At 44.9% G+C, this 16,489-nt stretch overlaps 1 long non-coding RNA gene across 1 annotated transcript; it reads left to right on the forward strand.

Annotated features, from left to right (window-relative positions):
- Positions 1-3,759: 3,759 nt before the first annotated feature.
- LOC114814172 lies at positions 3,760-14,584 on the forward strand. The gene is made up of 4 exons (XR_003761916.1): positions 3,760-3,853; positions 12,576-12,635; positions 13,771-13,906; positions 14,389-14,584. It is a non-coding gene; the product is annotated as an uncharacterized LOC114814172 (long non-coding RNA).
- The last annotated feature ends 1,905 nt before the right edge of the window (positions 14,585-16,489 follow it).

Here is a 16,489-nt window from a genome sequence, read left to right on the forward strand (position 1 = left end):
ATGATCCTTCGGAGATGGGCAACTTGCTGAACAAAAATTCAAGCAGATGGTTATATGTGAAAATAGCCTTAGGTCAGGTCCAAAGTCATAAGGGATGCAAAGATGATAATATTTATAGTGACTTTTTGGCAATGTTCCACTTGGAACGGATCCAAATGCTTATTTCTACCAACTGATTAAAATGTACGAAGAACAAATCCGTCTGAACATCCTGTTGGTATATTAATACCGAAAGAGGTTATAGAATCGTTTTGTGGGAAAGCTGCAGACTGTAAATCATCTCCTTTTTTTTTCTAATTTATGGTTATATTCTGTTTTGGGGCCACGCTTAGTTAAAAAAAACAACACCCAAAACCCGAATGATTGCCTTGTTTTCCAAAGCAGTTTTTCCCAGCATTTTTTGTCAAAGCCACGGGCAAGGAAATTCTCTTCCCGTGGAACTTTCAAATTCTGGTATCAGGTCAATACTCCTGGCCCGTATGAAAGCCAAATTCTATTGTAAAAATCAACACGTGAGGGTAGTTTGACACCGGAAACATACTGCAGTCAAAGAAAATGAACTCCTACATTCAAGGGCAAAATTCTTCCACCGAGCTGCCAGAATTTTCCACGTTAACTATCAAGCTAGATTTAATCTTTTCCAATCATAAAAAAAGACATACTATTTCTGAAGCATGAGGAGCATCAGATGGCAGAAGGAATTGATAGCGTGAAGTCCTTAATCTCATATTTACTGGCTAGAATCCAATAGTTCTTCCCAGAGACTCAGAATGACACCAAGCGACACCAAGCTGCTTCACGCTTTTGACTAGTAGTTGTAGTAATGATAATAATAATATTTGTTAAATTCTTACTATGTGTGAAGCACTGTTCTAAACACTGAGGGAGCTACAAGCTGATCGGGTTGGAGGCAGTCCATGTCCCACATGGGGCTCACAGTCTTAATCCCTATTTTATAGAAGAGGTAACTGAGGCGCAGAGAATTAAAGTGACTTGTCCAAGGTCTCACAGCCGACATGTGGTGGAGTCAGGATTAGAAGCCAGGTCCTTCTGACCTCCAGGCCAGTGTTCTATCCTCTAGACCGTGCTGCTTCTTGGGAGTAGTTGTAAAAATGATAATAATACTAGCGTGTATTAAGTACAAACAAGGAAATGTTGTCCCGTAGCATTTGACCATAAATGCTACTTCTCATGAGATAATAATAATGTTGGTATTTGTTAAGCGCTTACCACGTGCAGAGCACTGTTCTAAGCGCTGGGGGAGACACAGGGGAATCAGGTTGTCCCACGTGGGGCTCACGGTCTTAATCCCCATTTTACAGATGAGGGAACTGAGGCACAGAGAAGTGAAGTGACTTGCCCACAGTCACACAGCTGATAAGTGGCGGACCTGGGATTCGAACTCGTGACCTCTGACTCCAAATCCCACGCTCTTTCCACTCAACCACGCCGCTTCTCTATCTTATCCACTTGTCAGCTGTGTGACTTTGGGCAACTTCTCTGTGCCTCAGTAACCTCATCTGTAAAATGGGGATGAAGACCGTGAGCCCCACGCGGGACAACCTGATTCCCCTGTGTCTACCCCAGCGCTTAGAACGGTGCTCTGCACATAGTAAGCGCTTAACCAATTCCAATATTATCATCCACACGTAGGGGTTTAGCTGATAAAGCCAGGGTCTGAGTGATAAACCCACCCACAAGGCGTGAAAGTCAGAGGACTCGGGTACTAATTCCTGCCCTGTGGCCCGCTTGTTTTGTGACCTTGGGCAGATCACCCGACTGCTCTGGGCCTAATGGGGGTTAAATATCTGCTCTCCTTTCTCCTTAGACTGTGCGTCCTGTGCGGGACGGGGACTGTGCCTTACATTTCATCTATTGCAGTGCTTACTCCGCTGCTCGGCGCATAATAGACACAACAAATACCACAGTTATCATTATAATATTATAATAATAATGATGAGATGTTTCCTCCATCTTTGTTCAGGATGTCCACTCCTGCTCACCAAAGAGGAGCTGTTTGGGTAGAGTGTTGTGGCTCAGTGGAGAGAACCCGGGCTTAGGAGTCAGAGGTCATGGGTTCGACTCCCGGCTCCGCCACTCGTCAGCTGCGTGACTGTGGGCGAGTCCCTTCACTTCCTCTGTGCCTCGGTTCCCTCATCTGTAAAATGGGGATTAAGACTGTGAGCCTCATGTGGGACAATCTGATTACCCTGTATCTACCCCAGCGCTTAGGACAGTGCTCTGCACATAGTAAGCGCTTAACAAATACCAACATTATTACTGTCAACCCATTATCCTCTCACGGTCCAGGACGTGGTAGTAATAGCATTTATTGAGCACTTACTCTATGCGGGACACTGGACTAAGTGCTTGGGAGAGTAAAGCAGAGTACGTAGACATTATCCTTGTTCTCAAGGAGCTAGCTGAACATTTCCCTGGACGGACTGCAAAGTCTGGGCAACCAAAAATAATGCCAATAAGATCCATCGGTGTTTAACGTACAGGATTTCCTAGGGTCTTTATAGTTATTTTCTTTCCTCCCTTCTCCTCCTACAGTCTCCTCTAGACTGTAAGTTCGTCCTTTGGACTGTCAGCTCACTGTGGGAAGGAAACGTGTCTGGTTTTCGTTATACTGTACTCTCCCAAGCGCTACGTACAGTGCCCTGCACGCAGTAGGTTGGCAATAAATGCAATCACCATGCCTCAACTGGCAGGTCCGGCCCAGACTGGGCGAATACATTTCTGGGAAATAGTTTGGGTGGAGGTTTTTGAAACAACTAGTGAGTTGAGAAGCAGCGCGGCTCAGTGGAAAGAGTACGGGCTTCGGAGTCAGAGATCGTGGGTTCGAATCCAGGCTCTGCCACTTAGCTGTGTGACTTGGGGCAAGTCACTTGACTTCTCCGTGCCTCAGTTCCCTCATCTGTAAAATGGGGATTAAAACTGTGAGCCCCGTGTGGGACGACCTGATTCCCTTGTGTCTACCCCAGCGCTTAGAACGGTGCTCTGCACATAGTAAGCGCTTAACAGATATCAACACTATTGATGGTCATTTGTTGAACAATCAGCAGCCCCATTAGGAACAGTGAAGGAGCTCTGCGTCACTGGATAAATTTCTCCGTTTTGAAGTTTATTCTTTTCAGGTTTCCGCGCACCAGTTCTTGTTTTTAATGAGAATCGCAGGGACAGAAACAAGATTCCTGCCAGTTTCCGTGTCCCTGCTCTTGTTTTAAAGAGAATCACGTTTAAAATTCCTCCTAATTTGCCACCTTCTCCCACAATAAACCCCCTGGCTAACAAATATTAAGGTATTGGTTAAGCGGTTACTCTGAATCAAGCACTGTACTAAACACTGGGGTAGATACAAGTTGATCAGGTCAGATGCAGTCCCTGTCCCACATGGGGCTCACAGTTTAGGAAGGGAGGAGTATGAATATTTCATTTCCATTTTACAGAGGAGGAAAATGAGACTAAAATAGTCATAATCATTTGTTGAGTTTCTTGAAACAATCTTGCTTGTTCTCCTGGGTTCTAATTCCGACCCTGCCAATTGCTTGTTGTATGATCTTGGGCAAGTCAGTTAATAGCTCCGTGCCTCAGTTTCCTCATCTGTAAAATTGGGATTAAGTACCTGTTCCCCCTCCTATTTAGGCTGTGAGCCTCATGTGGGGTAGAGACTGTGTCCAACCTGTTGAACTCATATCTACCCCTGTGCTTAGAACGGTGCTTGACGTATAGTACACACTTAAAATATGTAGAAGAGGAAGAAGAGGAGGAGGGAAGAGGAAGAAGAAGAGGAAGAAGAAGAAGGAGCTCTCTTTGAACACAGACTTTGCATGGAAAGAAAGATAAGACGGTAAGGAGAAAACAGCACCAGCCATCCGTTCTATCGGTCATATTTATTGAGCACTCTATGTGTGCAGAGCACTGTACTAAGCACTTGGGGGAGTACAACACAACAATGTAACAGATACGTTCCCTGCCAAGAATAAGCTTACAGTCTAGAGGGATAAACAGCCATTAATATAAATAAACAAATTAAGGATGTGTACATGAGTGCTGTGGGGCTGGGAGGGGAGATGAATAAAGGTAACAAGTCTGAGTGACTCAGAAGGGGGTGGGAAAAGGTGCTGCAAACATTTAACACAACAAGACAGCAAGGGACAACTCTTCTGTGTGCCCGGTGTGGCCAGGACAGTGGATCCTGCATTGGCCTTTTCATTCACACGTACACATGCACAAACACACAAATGCGCACACACACTCATAAAGTGAATTTCATCATCTGCAGCATCTTAGAATATAAAGGTCAACAATTGTATCAAGTGAAAATCAAAAAGACTCCTGAATCTTTTGAAGGCAGAAAAAAGCATCCGCTGAAAGCTGTGGTCTTAGTCCCTCATTTCCAGGTTCCCAAACACTTCCCAATTTCATCCAGAATGGAAAAGGTCATGAGAAGAGACTTATAAAATCTGCTCTCTACCTGAAACCAGGGAACGTATGGGAAATTTCTCATGGAATCCCACCCTTGTCTGTATTTAACCTAAACTGGAACTTGGGAAATGAATGAAAATACATGATCTCAATCAGCCTCCAGAACACCTTTCCAAATATTCCATTTTTTTCCCCACCCCAGGCTGTATCCAGATGGAAGAATGAATAAAACCAATAGTCCTCTCCTTCTGGTCCTGGACAACTAGCTATTTGTATGGCTGAACCACATTGAAAAATCCTCTCGCTTGCGATCGGAGGTTCCGTTTGCCAAATTAGAGATTTAGGCAGGGGATTTCTCCTCAGACATATGTTCTGCTCCCTGGGAATTATGTCCAGAGTCTGATTCGCTCTGGCTAAGGTAGCAGAGAAAAATGTCTGATTCTGGGAATTCTCTCCGTCTAAACAACTTCACGTTGGAATTCAGTTAGAGGAGGCATTCATCTCTTCATGTTATGTTTGACGTGATTCTCTGATGGTATTTACTTTGTCCCCAAGAGGGCAGGTTAATGTGCTCTGTGTCTTTTGATCCTAATTGGCCACTGCACTTAAGAAACTGCAGCTGCGAGAATACGAGCCTCATCCAGTTCTTCACTCATTTCACACCTATTCTTTGCTTTTTTTCACAAGCAATCCAAGCCAACTTCACACATCTTAGTAAGCCTTTGCCTGAAAAGCCTCCTCACAATTGTTCTCATACATATTTCATCCACATTTTCGCACCTTCTGCTAACCCGTGCTTCACACTCCTTTCATAACAGAAAGCCAACCACCTTTATTTCTGTTTAGACCCTACCTCACATCCTTTTTTATTGTTCTTATTATAATCATCATTATTCTTAGTGTATTTAAGTGCTTTACTGCGCGTCGAGCCCAGTTCTAAGGGCTAGGGTAGATAGGAGTTAGTCAGATTTGGACATAATAATGGTAATTATCATTTTTGCATTTGTTAAGCGCTCACTATATGCCAAGCATTGTACTAAGCACTGGTGTTGGTACCAGCACCTTGGGTTTGACACAGTCCCTGTCCCACACAGGGCTCACAGTCTCCATCCCCATTTTACAGATAAGGTAACCGAGGCCCAGAGAAGTGAAGCGGCTTGCCCAGGGTCACACAGCAGAAAAGTGGCAGATCTGGGATTAACTCATGGACATAGACTGTGAGCTTCATGTAAGATTGGGATTGAGTTAGAGAGAGAACAGGAATGTTATCCCCATTTATGGATGAGGAAAATGAGGCCCGGAGAATCTAAGTAACTTGCCCAAGATACCCAAGGGTCAAGTGGCAGAGTCAGGATTAGAAATCAGGTCCTCTGACTTCCAGGAACCTGCTCTTCCGACTAGGCCACGGTTCGGACCCAGAGACTAGGCTGTCAGATCTACCTCGGATCACTTAAATTAGCTCAGAAAGCGTTCTCTTTTCTTCGCTTTTGCTGCAAGCAAAATCAGGGGAATGTACCTGTTATAAATTGAGATTCTCAAGATTCCTTGTCCCTGTTCCTATCCGTAGAAGTTATATAGGTTGCAGGATCTCCTCGTGGCCTAATAGAGAGAGCAAGGACGTGGGTTCTAATCCCAGCTCCTCCACTCGTCTGCTGTGTGACTTTGGGCAGGTCACTTCACTTCTCTGGGCCTCCGTTACCTCATCTGTAAAATGGGGATGGACACTGTGAGCCCCATGTGGGACAGGGACTGTCTCCAACCTGATTTGCTTACATCTACCCCAGAGCTTAGTACAGTGCCTGCCATATTAGAAAGCACTTAAGAAATACCCCAATTATTATTACTATGGAAGATATTATAACAATGGGATCTATTAAGTACTTCTAAAGTGACAAGTGCTGTAATAATTGCTTGTTCAGACACAACAGAGCCCTGCTTCTCATTCAGTTGAATTCAGTCTTATTTACTGAGCGATTACCGTGTGCAGTGCACTGTTCAAAATGCTTGGGAGAGTACATCATTACAGAGTTGGTAGACACATCCCCTCCCTTCAATGAGCTTACAGTCTAGAAGAGGATACACACGTTAATAAAATACATAAATACATTTACAGATAGGTACATAATTGCTGCGGGGCTGAGGGAAGGGTGAATAAAAGGAACAAATCCAAGTGCAAGGGTGACAGAGAAGGGAGTGGGGGAAGAGGACATGAGGGCTTAGTCAGGGGAGGTCTTTTGGAGGAGATGCACTTTCAATAAAGCTTTGAAGTTGGGGAGAGTGATTTTCTGTGGATAGGAAGAGGGAGGGCATTCCAGGACAGAGGCAGGGCATGGGCAAGAGGTCAGCGGTGACATAGACGAGATAGAGGTATAGCGAGTAGGTTGGCATTAGAGGAGCGAAGTTGTAACAGAAATCAGGGACGTGAGGTAAGAGGGCAAGGTGACTGGGGGCTTTAAAGCTGATGGTACGGAGTTTCTGTTGGATGCAGAAGTGGACGGGCAACCACCGGAGGTTCTGGAAGAATGGGGAAACACGGACTGACCATTTTTGTAGAAAGCTGATCTTGGCAGCAGTGTGAAGTATTGACTGATTTTGGCAGAGGCAGGAGGCTGGGAGGTCAGGAAGGAAGCCGATGCAGTAATCAAGGCAGAATAGGATTAACATGGTAGCAGTTTGGGTGAAGAGGAAGGAACAGATTTTAGTGATGTGGCGACGGTCGAACTGACAGGATTTGGTGATAGATTGAATATGTGAGTGGAAAGAGAGAGATGAGTCTAGGATGATGTCAAGGTTACAGGCTTGTGAGATAGAACGGATCGTGATGCTGTCTACGGAGATGGGAAAGACAGGAGGAGGACTTTTTTAAGCGCTTACTATGGGTCATGCACTGTACTGAGCACTGGGGTAGGTACGGAATAATCATATACTCATTTCTGGGAATGCCGTTAAGAGGGATTACTCTTATGATGGAGAAATAGGGTAAGATACTGTCCACGCCTTCGGAGCTATCAGATCAGGAGAAGTCAATCTGGGCAAAAGCAAATGGATAGATGAGTTAAACCCAACGCTCTCATCAATCAGTCGATTAAAGAATACTATTTATGGAGCACTTACTCTATGCAGAGAACTATACCAAGCACTTAGGAGAGTTGAATAGAGTTATTAGACATGACCCCTGCCGTCAAGAAGCTTAAAATCTAGATAGGAGGAAGTAATCAAGGGTAAAATATATATACACAAATGTGACGGTCAGAGGCGGTGAGTCTCCAAGTGCTTATTCATTCAATCGCATTTAGTGAGTGCCTACTGTGTGCAGAACACTGTAGTTAGCGCTTGGAAAGTACAATTCACCCAAGGTGATATAGTAAGCCTGGATTGACAGAAGGGGGAAAATAGATCGATAGATGAAAGATTAATCAGGGAAGGCCCCAGAAGAGGGGAAAATAGATTGGAAGGTGAAAGATTAATCGGGGAAGGCCCTCTGGAGGAGATGTGATTTCAAAAGGACTTGAAGACGGGGAGTGGGAAGGAGTTCCCGACGAAAAGGAAGGAGTGAGCTAAAGAACAATGACGAGAAAGATAGGAGCCAGTCACAGCGAGAGGGTTGGTTTGAGAGGAGCGAAGTGCGCAAGTTAATAACAATGATGGCATTTGTTAAGCGCTTACAAGCACAAGCACTGTTCTAAAGCAGCGTGGCTCAGTGGAAAGAGCACGGGCTTTGGAGTCAGAGGTCATGAGTTCGAATCCCAGCCCTGCCCCTTGTCAGCTGTGGGACTGTGGGCAAGTCACTTCACTTCTCTGTGCCTCAGTTACCACATCTGTAAAATGGGGATTAAGACTGTGAGCCCCACGTGGGACATCCTGATTCCCCTGTGTCTACTCCAGTGCATAGAACAGTGCTCGGCACATAGTAAGCGCTTAACAAATACCAACATTATTATTATTATTATTATTATTAAGTGCTAGTTGGGTGTAGTAGAAGAGGAGAGGGGAGAGAATGCTGACTGAAGGCCTTAAAACCTATGAACAGGAGTCTCGGTTTGAGGCGGAGAGGGATGGACAACTATTGGATGTTTTTGAGGAGAGGGAGTTCAAGTACAAAATGATACTTTAGAAAAAGATCCAGGCGGCAGAGTGAAGTGAGGACTGGAGATAGGGGGGTTTGTGAAGAGATCGATGCAGTCGAGTCGGGATTTAACAAGTGCGTGGATTCAACCTACATGATCCCATCAGCGGGATGAGCAACGTATTTATCCTTGTTCTTCATTCACTAGTACTTCCAGAAATGCTGATGGGGAATTCCTCAGCATCTCTGCGTGGGGGGCAGAGTGGATGCTTATTTTGCGTTGCCTTAACTCAATCTGGCAGTCTATTAGTGTTTATACTTGAGGATGCTGTTCCATGAAGGAGGCAGATAGTCCTCAGGGAACAGTGAAATTACAATATCTCTGAGAAAGACAGCCTTTTCAGCACTCTACGGTATTACAGTCCCGGTGACACCACTTAGAACTTTTTTGTTTGTTTTTAACGGTATTTTCTAAGCACTTACTATGGGTAATGCACTGTACTAAGCACTGGGGTAGGTACAGAATAATCAGGTTGGACACAGTCGATATCCCACACGGGATTCGCGGTCTTCGTCTTCATTTTGCAGATGAGATAACTGAGGCACAGAGAAGTGACGTGAAGTGAAGATCACACAGCAGACAAGCGGTGGAGCAGGGTTTAGAATCGAGATCCTCCTGACCCCCAGGCCTGTGCTCCATCCACTAGGCCACACTGCTTCTCAAGTGGCAGAGCCAGGCTCACGACCCAGGGATCGACATTAAGTGGGTTGGAAAGAAAAGAAGACAAATGAATTGATCATCTTCTTCTGGGATTCCATTCTCACCTGTCCCCTCTTCTAACGCAGGGAAGACTGAAGTGAAATGAAGGCCATAGGACGTTAGGAGGGCAACTCAGTGACCTACGTTGGTTTTAGGTAAGGGAGGGATGAGAAGGAGAGAGGAAAGGAAGAACAGGGAGGGCCTGTGTTTACCTGGCTCCCTTTTTTACGGTATTAAGTGCTTACTATGTGCCAGGCACTGTACTTAGTGCTGGGGTAGATACAAGCAAATCAGGTTGGACACAGTCCCTGGCCCACCTGGGGTTTGGAGTCTTTGTTCCCATTTTACAGATGAGCTAACTGAGGCCCAGAGAAGTGTAGTAACCTGCCCCAGGTGACACAGCAGACACACGATGGAGTTAGGTCTTAGTTACCTCAAATGTACCCCCTAAGGCAGGAGTCCTGTCAGATATCTGGGTGGACATGGGCCCCTGAAGACAACAGTGACCCAAAAGACAACCGTTTGTTGGACTACGGTGCTCTCGAGTAAGCAAACCTTGCCGAGTATTGATAATAATAAAAATAATAATAATAATGGGTTTCGTTAAGTGCTCGCTATGCGCCAAATAATGTTCTAAGCGCGGAGGTAGATACGAGATAATCAGGACAGGACCCAATCCCTGTCCCACCTGGGTTTCAGTTTGGAATGTGTCCGTTCTATTGTTCTATTTTACTCTCCCACACACTTAGTACAGTGCCCCGAACACAATAAGCGCTCGGTAAATCCAAATGACTGGCAGGTAGGAGGAAGAACAGGTATTGTATCCTTATTTTACAGAATAAGAAAGAGAGGCACAGAAAAGTGAAGTGGATTGCCTATTGTCACAGAGCATGGAAGTGGTAAGGCGGCATTAGAACCCACATCCTCTGACCCCCAGGAAGATGGGCTTCCTGTTAGGCTACGCTGTTTCACGGGGGAATAATGAAATTCTAACCCCTAGGACCCCACAGATGAAGACACCCCCTTCAGTGCAGGGCCAAACCACGTGTTTCCTCAGGTTGTGTGCGAGCGCCAGGAATTGGGAATCCAAACGCTCCAGTGGCTGTGCATTTTCCTGAGATTTCAAAAGGGAGTGGGCCCCTAGAAATTCCGGATGGACCAGAATTCCCAAAAAGAGAAGCAGTGTGGTCTGGTGGAAAGGGCACAGGCCTGAGAGCCAGAGGGTCTGGGTTCTAATCCTAGTTCTACCACTTGCCTGCTCTGTGACGTTGGGCAAATTCATTCATTCATTCAATTGTATTTCTTGAGCGCTTAATGTGTGTAGAGCACTGTACTAAGCACTTGGAATCATCGAGCTTCTCTTTGACTCAGTTTCCTCATCTGTAAAATGGGAATTCAATACCGTGGCTCAGTGGATAGAGCACGGGCCTGGAAATCAGAAGGATCTGGGTTCTAATCCCGGCTCTGCCACATGTCTGCTGTGTGATCTTGGGCAAGTCACCTCACTTCTCGGCCTCAGTCACCTCATCTGGAAAATGGGGAATAACACCGTGAGCCTCATGGGGAGCAGGGACTGTGTCCGACCGTGTGGCCTTGTAATAATAATAATTATTATGGTACTTGGTAAGCGTTTATCTACCCCAGCACTTAGAACAGTGCCTGGCACATAGAGAGCACGGGCCTGGGGGTCAGAAGGTCGTGGGTTCTAGTCCCGGCTCCGCCACTTGTCTGCTGTGTGACCTTGGGCAGGTCACTTCGCCTCTCTGGGCCTCGGCTGCCTCGTCTGTGGGATGGGGATTGAGACTGTGGGCTCCACGTGGGATAGGGACCGTGTCCGACCCGATCTGCTTGTGTTCTCCCCAGCGCTTTGTACAGTGCCTGACACAGAGTTAAGCACTTAACAAATACCATTATCACGTCCAAAACTGAGGTCCTCATCTTCCCTCCCAAGCCCTGTCCTCTTCCTGACTTCCCTATCACCGTGGACGGTATGACCACCCTTCCCGTCTCTCGGGCCCGCGACCTCGGTGTCATCCTCGACTCGGCTCTCTCGTTCACCCCGCACATCCGATCCGTCCCCAACGCCTGCCGGTCTCACCTTTACAATATCGCCAAGATCCGCCCTTTCCTCTCCACCCAAACGGCTATCGTACCGGTACGGGCTCTCATAATATCTCGACTGGATTATCGTGTCAGTCTTCTCTCTGATCTCCCTTCCTCCTGTCTCTCCCCGCTCCAGTCTATTCTTCATTCCCCTGCCCGGCTCATCTTCCCGCAGAAACGCTCTGGGCCTGTCACTCCCCTCCTTAAAATCCTCCAGTGGTTGCCTATCGACCTCCACACGAAACAAAAACTTCTCACTCTGGGCTTCAAGGCTCTCCGTCACCTTGCCCCCTCCTACTTCTACTGCCCACCCCGCACGGTCCGCTCCTCTGCCACTCATCTCCTCACCGTCCCCCTTTCACGCCTATCCCGCCTTCGACCTCTGGCCCACGTCCTACCGCTGTCCAGGAACGCCCTCCCTCCTCTCCTCCGCCAAACTAACTCTCTTCCCCTCTTCAAAGCCCTACTGAGAGCTCACCTCCTCCAAGAGGCCTTCCCAGACTGAGCTTCCCCTTTTCCCTCTGCTCCCTCTGCTCCCTCTCTGCTCCCCCTTCACCCTCCCCTCAGCTGAGATCCCTTTCCCCCCTTTCCCTCTGCTCCTCCCCCTCTCCCTTCCCCTCCCCTCAGCACTGTGCTCATTTGTATATATTTTTATTACCCTATTTATTTTGCTAATGAGGTGTACATCCCTTGATTCTATTCATCGTGATTAAGTTGTCTTGTTTTTGTCCGTCCGTCTCCCCCGATTAGACTGTAAGCCCGTCAACGGGCAGGGATTGTCTCTATCTGTTGCCGAACTGTACATTCCAAGCGCTTAGTACAGTGCTCTGCACATAGTAAGCGCTCAATAAATACTATTGAATGAATGAATTTCATCCCACTTTTAGGGTCTTTTGAAATTCAGAATTCGTGCTTTTTTCCAGCTCAGCAAGAAAGTCTTAATCAGCCACACTGTTAGCAACTGCCCTTATTATTATTATTAATAATATTGAATGAATGAATGAAATACCACAATTATTATTATCATCATTATTATTATCACTATTCCTACTGTGAGCCCTATGTGGGACCACAGATTGTTCCTGACCTGATTATCCTGCATCTCCTCCCATATTTAGAACGGTGCTTGGCGTAGAATAAGTGCTTAATAAACATCACAGTAATGAATAACCAACGGTTTTACATCTTGCACATTTTATTTGCCTTTTCTCAAAGATGTTTGGAAAACTGTAATACTTCATTGATCGGGATCAACAAGGGAAAACTCCAGAAAAGGTAAAAACAGTCACAGTTTGAATTTAAAATCTCTCTCTCCATTTCCCTCTGTGTCTGTCAAACTGCCGGCAAGGTCAGGGGTGAGTTTAGCTTTAGTTCCGGGAGGCGAGATGGATACGAAAACTAAAGATAAAATCAGGGGAAGGGTTAGTTAAAGGAGCCAGAAAGGAATTGGCAGTGCAGTTATGTTTATACAAGTATAAAAAAGTATGGGGCGATATGTAAAAAAAAAAATAGAAATTGATGGACAATTTTATAGCCAGGGGCATGGGAGAATTTTTTTTTTAAAAAAAAAACATGCTGACAGAGAAGAAGAAGGTTTGTCAGAGATGTGAGAGGGGACAGGACCCAGTTAGTCCAATTTTAGTTCTAAAACTGATTAAAGCAGCAAAAAATGGAGAGAACAACTTTGCCTGGTCTCTAAATGATGCTTTCGGTAACTGCAGTGGGAGCGAGCAGAGTGAAATGACTCATCCGTGGCATTTATATCACACTGATATAAACTGAATGCCACCAAAAAGCACTTTGCCTTCTGAGAGCATTTGAAAAGGAGGGCAAAGAGTGCCAAGAGTAAATAAAAGCCCTTTTGTGCTGGACCCTCTAGACTACGTTATAGCTAAAATGATATATTATCATTTATTTATATTAATGGCTGTAAGCTCATTAGGGGCAGGGAATGTGTCTGTTGATTGTTGCATCGTACTCTCCCAAGCTCTCAGGACGGCGCTCTGCACACCGTAAGCGCTCAATAAATACGACTGAATGAAAGAATGATGCCAACAGTCGGTGGTATTTATTAAGTGCCTACTATGTGCCTAGCATTGAACTAAAACGCTTGGGAAAGTACAATGAAACAGAATTAGCCGACACGTTCCCTGCCCCTAACGAGCTGACAGACATTAATATGAATAAACGACTGATAATATACAATATAAAGAAACATATATAAGTGCTGTGGAGTTGGGGCGAATATCAAATGTCCAAGGGTCACAGACCCAAAGCGCAACCCAAGAAGCAGAGAGTAAAGTCTCGAGACCTCGTTAAGCCAAGTAAGAAAAGAGAAGGCGTTTTTGAAAGACGACTCTGCTGGATTCCACTGCTAGGTGAAAACACCTTTCGTGCTGTCTTTTCCCAGGCCTGACACCTCGAGGGAGTCAAGTCCTCTCTCCTTTTGTCCCAGCTGTTCCCCATGGACACAGACCGATCCTTCAGGAATGTTTCTCGTCCCAGAATCTTGACCTCATGGAAGCAGAGCCAGAGGCAGCGTGAGGGTGAGAAAAATATTTCTTCAGCCTGGCTTTTCCCTGGGTGTCCGGAGCTGCCGTTAGGATTTATGGCAGAAATTGGGGAAGTTACAAAAATACCACCAGTTATTCAAATTAACTAATGATTCTGGAAGGCCAGCAGGAAAACCATTTTAGCATTTGGGCTGATTTAGTTTCAGGAAAATTCATTTCTGCTTTCAAGCGCTTCCATATTTGGACTCCGACGCAAGCCCATAAAGTCAACATTAATCACAGCTCAGGAACCCTAAGTCAATGTTTGGCACTAAATGTAACCAGGGACATTCATCTTTCAATTGAGAATATGATAAATCAGCATGATTATATGCAAATTATATATGTAAATTAGCTCAAGTCTCGAACCCCAGGGGAGGAAATTAGGCTGGACCAACAAGAAATCAGTCAGTGGGTAAGAACTGTAAATGTAATGAACGCTGTATCCCACCGCAGTGATTACCGTTCTTTTCTAGATTATGGTTTCCAGTACTGCAAGGAACATCAGTTCTCGGGTGATAACAAATGTGGTGAAGAACTAAAATCGCCTAGGTAGGCTTTCAAAATGAGGCATGGAGCCTCCTTTTCAAATGTTGCGTGAAGTTGAATCTACGTGCGAGTTGTTTTCAATGGCAAAAATGTTCTCGAAAATAAATCATCCCAGGGCAAGGTACTTTCAGTGAGGGGCCATTTATATTAAATCCCGAGGTAACACACACTCAAGGCTCTGGAGAGACTCAAAGAGGCGTCAAATGATTGTGGCTCTTTTCTTCCCATTTCTTCCTGCGGATATTCAATCTTCCGTCTCGATTAGATGGGTCATTCGTCTTAAAATAACAAGGCGTTGTTTAGTCTTGGATGATGTGTAAGATGAGAAACGATTAGGTGACGACAATACAGTTCAGAAATTAATTTCTTATTTACCAGTAGGTCAAAGGAGGCTGAAGGGAGATGGTTGCTATTTAATCCCTTACAACATTTTAAAAAGGACATGGAATATTTTGGTTCCCCCGAAATAATGAATGCTGACGGTAAGGCAGTGACCTCACTACCACAAGGAAAAAGAAAGCTTAGGCGATGTTACTCTCAAACTGCATAACATTTCTTTAAGACATAAAGATAATAATAATGTTGGTATTTGTTAAGCGCTTACTATGTGCAGAGCACTGTTCTAAGCGCTGGGGGGGGAGATACAGGGTCATCGGGTTGTCCCACGTGAGGCTCACCGTCTTCATCCCCATTTTACAGATGAGGGAACTGAGGCACAGAGAAGTGAAGTGACTTGCCCACGGTCACACAGCTGACAAGTGGCCGAGCAGGGATTCGAACCCATGACCTCTGACTCCCAAGCCCGGCCTCTCTCCACTGAGCCACGCTGCTTCCTATGGAAGATATGGAATTCTTGCCTTGGAATCATTTCCTGCTTGGTGTGGTTTATAGAGAGGTCTCGTAGATTCCAAGGGATCTAACTGCCCTTCTCACCTATTTGCTTTCCCATTTCGGCTGAAAACTAATCTCGGCTCCGCCACTCCTCTGCTGTGTGACCTTGGGCAAGTCACTTCACTTCTCTATACCTCAGTTTCCTCATCTGCAAAATAATGATTAAGACTGTGAACCCCATGTTGGACATGGATTGTGTCCAAACTGATCGCTTTCTATCCACCCAGCACTTAGAACAGTGCCTGGCACATAGTACGTGCTAAACAGATGCCATTAAAAAAATGTGGTATTTATTAAGCACTGTGTGCCGAACATTGTGCTAAACACCGGTAGATACGAATTAATGTTAAGATTGATGGTGTCATCATCGAGCATAGGGGACGACTAGGGAGAGCATGCCTAATTCCCACCTGTGTATTTAGTACCAGGGTTTAGTGCAGTGCAATCGTGTAACCGTAATCAGAGCTTAATAACTACCGTCACGGCTAGTAGATCCAGACTTTCTATTCAAGTTTATAATTCAAGGGGTGTTTCACGTGGAGGGATTATTCCCAGTGGTTTGCTGAAAACACTGCATTTGGGATGGTTCCTGTAGGGTCTTATTCTATTGGATTTAGAGAATCGCACTGCTGAAGTTGTTGTGGTTTCAGATGAAAATGGAAATGGTAATGGAAGATGAAAATGGTTTCAGATGAAAATGGAGCCATATTCATATATACGTATAAATACACGTATATACCCACACACACTCATATATACACACATATATTTTATACACATATAGATTTTATATATATACGTATACGTATATACACGATATATACACATATATTATATATTTATATATATACATATACACACACATATATTATATATGTACATATGCATATAATATATATGTATATATGTATAATATGTATGTGCATATAGAATATATATGTATATATACATGATATATACACATATATTTTATATATATACACGTATATATTATATACATATGTACATATATATATATACTGTCTTGTTTTATGCCGTCGAGTTGTCTTCGACCCATAGCGACACCATGGACACATCTCTCCCAGAATGCCCCGCCTCCATCTGCAATCGTTCTGGTGCATATATATATAATTTTTC

Source organism: Ornithorhynchus anatinus, chromosome 9 (assembly GCF_004115215.2).
Source record: "Ornithorhynchus anatinus isolate Pmale09 chromosome 9, mOrnAna1.pri.v4, whole genome shotgun sequence".
In the NCBI taxonomy this organism is placed as follows: domain Eukaryota; kingdom Metazoa; phylum Chordata; class Mammalia; order Monotremata; family Ornithorhynchidae; genus Ornithorhynchus; species Ornithorhynchus anatinus.